This window comes from Monodelphis domestica, chromosome 8 (assembly GCF_027887165.1).
Source record: "Monodelphis domestica isolate mMonDom1 chromosome 8, mMonDom1.pri, whole genome shotgun sequence".
NCBI lineage: Eukaryota > Metazoa > Chordata > Mammalia > Didelphimorphia > Didelphidae > Monodelphis > Monodelphis domestica.
In genome coordinates this window covers 227788102-227793165 of record NC_077234.1, presented here as the reverse complement: position 1 = coordinate 227793165, position 5064 = coordinate 227788102, and the positions used below count along the sequence as shown (strand labels likewise).

General features: G+C 42.7%; 1 protein-coding gene across 6 annotated transcripts in view; it reads right to left on the bottom strand.

Annotated features, from left to right (window-relative positions):
- The window catches only part of TBL1X (transducin beta like 1 X-linked), a 364349-nt gene that overhangs the window by 230424 nt on the left and 128861 nt on the right, over window positions 1-5064 (bottom strand). The window lies entirely within an intron of this gene.

Genomic DNA, 5064 nt, shown 5'->3' with positions numbered 1-5064 from the left:
TTTTTCACTCAAAGTCACTGCTACGCCATAAAACCACAAAGAGATTATTGAGAATTGTCTCAATCTGTAACGAAAAAAGATAAGAAAACAGAAAGATTAAAATAAATGTATTGTGGCTATGCTAGTTGTAGTGGGATGCTTAAGTGAAAAGGCCTCGGTGGTGATTTACTGTAAGCTCCAAATGAGTCAGCCGAGTGATGCAACCGCCCAAAAGGCTCCTCTGATCTTCAGTGACATCAATAGATGTGGAGGGACCACAGCGAGCTAGGTGACAGCTCCATCGTATTTTCTCGGCGAGTCTGAGTCTGGACTCACTCCTATCTGGCGGGGGGGGGGGGGGGGGGGGGGGTTAGAAAGGATGCTGACATGGCTAAGAACTTGCAGAGGGTCATGAACTGTAGGATCCTGGGTTTGTAACTGGAAAAGATCTTAGAGGTTAGTGACTCCAGCCTCCTCCTCGTTGTATGGATGGGGGAGCCGAGGACCAGAGCCAGGCAGCTACTAAGTGTCTGGGGGTGCTGTGTGGATGTGTATTTGTTACCGAAAGGGAGAGAGGCTGGAACCAAGATCTTCCTGGCTCCATATTGAGGTTTTTACCCACCAGTACTACTAGAGTTATTCTACTGAGGGTACAGAATGAGAACTATATGGACAGAAATGGCCATTGCATCATCTTGTTTAAAATTCATTTTATTTTTTTAATGTTATTTAATTAGATGATTTAGAATCTTTTTTCATGGTTACAAGACATGTTCTTTCCCTCCCCTCCCTCCACCCCGCTCCCATATCTGACGCACAATTCCTCTGGGTTTCACGTGTGTCACTGATCAAGACCGATTTCCGTATTATTACTATTTGCACCAGGGTGATCTTTTAGCGTCTGCTTCTAAAGAATTTTTCGAATAGTAGGAGAGGGAAGAGAGTATTCAATGAGTATTGGGAGCGACTTTCAAGAGTAAAGGCATCAGGAGAGTTAGGGGACCCAGAATCTTGCAATATAATGACAATTAAAGAAACTGAGAATATTTACCAAAGAGAAGAAAAGACTTTGTGGGGGAGGAGAAGTCTTAAATATCTGAAAGGCTGTCATGTAGAAGAGGGATTAGGTTTGTTTTTCTTGGTCTGGGATTGCAGACCAATGGATTGAAATTACAGGAAGATTGATTTTGGCTCCAACATAAGGAGAAACTTCCTAACAAGGGAAACTGTCCAAAAATGGAACAGACTGCATCAGGGAATGGTGATTTCCCAATCAGTGAAGGCTTTTATTTAGAGGCTGGATAACCAGGGAATTACAGAATTACTGCCTCGTAAGACTTGATCTCAGAGGTCAACCTAGCGAAAATAAAACAGGAATTCCCTCTATAACATTACTGACGAGTGGACATCAAATTCAGGCTTAAAGACCTTCAATAAATGGTTAACCACTGCCCTGGGTAACCCATTCTGCTTCTGGGCAGTCCTAATTTTAGGAAGTCTTTCCCTACATCAAGACAAAATATGACTTAGGCTCTGCTCTTAGTTCTGCCTTTAGGCCTTAAGTAAAGCAAATAGAATCCCTCTGAAGGACTGGAAAGGCCAGAAACCCTTCAAATAGTCGGAGAGCCCTCACTACGTCTGCTCTCTTTCCCAAGTCAAAGCATTCCGGTTCCTTCACCCCATCCTTTACTGTCCTCTTCATCTACTTGTCTTCCTATCCTGGCTGCCCACCTCTTCGCTAGTTTTCAGTTTCCTTCCCAAATTGTGGTCTGATTAAAAGAGAGTACCATAGGCCCAACGCTCTCCTCACATTGGACAACGAACTTACACACGTTTGCTGATGCTTAAAAGAGCCCTCCAGAACTTGCTGACATGCTGGATATGTCTGACAACGTACACTTCGCTTGTCACCATAAGCCACCCTCTCTCTCCGGAGAGAAGAGAGAAAAATATGCTTTCTCTCGTGTTTCTGGAACCAAGACGGGCCCCTGAATTTGTCTGACTTCCACTATCTTTAAGTGTTGTACCAGTGAGTTAATAGTCCCTAGCACCGTCCTGTCCTTCTCTAAATGGCAGGCACACAACCTGTCCTCAGGCGTTTTTGGGGTGATGGTGGGGGTGAATACTCTGGCATAGAGGGCAGCCTTGTCTCTGACTTCTTGGGTCGGTGCTTAGCGATGGTCTGAAGTCGGGTCAAAATGTGGGAACTTAATGCAGGCTATTCATGCTATTCCTTGGAAGGACAATACTGACACCGACGCTGAAAAGGCAGGACTCATTGGGAAAGAGCTGACGACAATGGGAACCAGTGACGGCAAAAGGAGGAAGGGCAGAGGATGAGATGGATAGCAGCGCCATGGAAGCCGGCGAGCACGAGTCGGGACCGATTTAGAAAGAAAGCAGAGACCCGGAGAGCCTGGAGTGCTTTGGGCCACGGGCACCGAACGGTGCCTCTGCTAACTTGGTTCCAAATTCTTTTCCAGACATTGGACCGATTCATGAATACAACAGTTTGTTGGCGGCGCTCTATTGGGAGTCCAAGGGCTCCAGACTTTAAGGATACAGGTTATTTCCTGCAAAGGTGTACAACAGAACTTGGCCACGTCGCCTCATTTTATGTTATCCTTGTCCGCGCCCTCCCAGAAGTTCTCCCAAGATCTCTGCAATGGCAGCTTTCTCCCTGTCTTTTACACCCTGGAGATATGGCTGCCATTCTCCGGCTATCCATTTACTGCATCACGTCACTCTCATGACCCATCCATTTCCTTTTCCAACAAAAATTGTTTTCCCAAAATTGGTAATCAGTTATGATCAACTTCTACTCGTGTCAGGCATCAGTCTACACACGATTTTGATTCTTTGGAGAAAGTCGTGCTCCATGACTCAGAGCCACGGAGCATCACTGGAAGTACTGGATGTCGTGCCTTTAACAATACAACTAAGAATACATTCACTTTTTTGGCTGCCACATCACCCTGTTGATTCATACTGAGCCTGCAGCCATTTAATACGCTTAGAGCTCTCTCCTTTTTTTCATACAAATTGTTGTCTAACTCCACACCTCCCCCCCTTTTCCTTGAATAATTGAGTTTTTGAACCCAAATACGCTTGTCGAGAACATTGTAGATGGGATTTGTGCACTGGCTCCAGGTTTGACAAGTGGTCCTGGTTCCAATGCTACAATTCTTTGAGTCTAGTCTCAAGCCCTTCCTTTTAATGTTGAGAAAATAAAGTTGCTGCTCAAAAAGAGAGCACTTTATCATTTATTAGCGGCTGAATCAAACAAGTATTAAAATGACCGCCCTTCTTAAGTTACTGGCATCATAACCAAGTCAAGGATGACTTTTTACTGAGATCCAAAGGGCAGTAAAATCACGAGTACCTAGTAGGTTCCTAGGTGTTACTTTAATCACCCTGACAGCTGACAAGACCTCCAGAGATTTCTTATTATCCCACTGAAGAGGGAATCTACTTTTGCTGTCATAAAGCTGGAATCCTTAGAACCATAAGCATTCTTCTTGGGAAAATATTGTAAGTTTGTCTTTAGTCCTTTTATTTTTTTGATCAATACCATTACTGGAAGTTGTTAGTTCTCAAATAAAATTTGTTAATTTTATTGTTTGTCCGGAGGAAATTGCCTTCTCCAAACAAGTTTGCTCAAGCAACAGTATCAGAATCCCATCCCAACCAACTTCTCAAGGCCTCCCAGGGTCATCGTGATAGTCTATTATGGGTAGGTAGCTGCTCCAATCACCAGGGATGATTAAAGTAAGGGCTGTTTCCCTTCATCAGTTTGATCTTTACTTTTTGGTGCTACAGAAGGATGCTGATACGAACGGAAAGTTTTACTTTCTCTTCGGTTTGCTTTTAGATCAGTTGACTGGTCTTCTACAGTAGAAATGTTATCGCTGAGAACAATAAACTCCTTTCTTAAACACCAAAGCCAACATGGGACAAAAAAATGATAGTAATCAATTCTTATATCTAATTGTGTAGGACTTGGCAATCACACTTCATATTTATCAGCAATCCAGATCAACTGAATGACAACTACTTTATAATAGCAATTCCTAAATGAATATACATAAAGTAAAAATTATCTTGATGTGATAAAGTTTGCTTACTCTGGCAAACTCTAAATAGGATTGGTCCAGGCTATCTTTTTATTTTTACCCCATTTTTGGCTAAGTACTTATACTGTAAATAGTTGTACATTCCATCTTGGCACTTCCTCTACAAAATAGCAAGACCCCAAAAAAAGGATTGAGCCTTATTTCTTCTAATCAAACTCCCATTGCATTGGTCCCAATTCTTTCCTCTCTGAAAGCTACTCTCTACTACCAGAGGAAGAAGGTAGGTGGTATAATGGATACAGTGCCAGACCTGGAGTCAGGAAAACTCTTCTTCTCAAGATCAAATGTGGCTTCAGACACTTCCTAGCTATGTGACCCTGGGGAAGTCCCTTAAAACCCTACTGTCCTCAGTTTCCTCATCTGCAAAACTAGCTAGAGAAGGAAATGGCAAACCAATCTAGTATCTTTTGCCAAGAAAACCCTAAATGGGGTCATGGAGAGTTGAACATGACTGAAAAACAACTAAATAACAACTACTACCAGACCCCTCTTTTATAGAACACTCTCAAAGTTATTCTACATGGCTGAATTCATAAGCATGCACTGGAATGTCCAGAAAGGAAAGAAGGGTCAATGGGAAGGCTCCCTTGGGGTATGGCAATACAATCAGCTCATATTCTATGCATGCCTATGGTTACATTATCACAGAAAGAGCAAACATTCTTCCATTGAAAGAGATTTAGAATCCATATCTCTTTTTCCTCTATAACTACCACCACTCCAACCCTTCTACTTTTTGGCCAATGTTACTACTATTCTCACAGTCATCCAGGCTGATTCCTCCATAGCCTCCACTCACTAAATCCTACAAATTATTTTCCTAGTTTTCCTCACATTTGTCTTATCATTTCCATTCTCCTGGTCATGCTCCCAGTCCCTAGTGCCTTTATTTTAAATCTAACTGTTCTCTCTTCCTACAGTCTGCCTTCTAACTGATCCTGCAAACCATTGC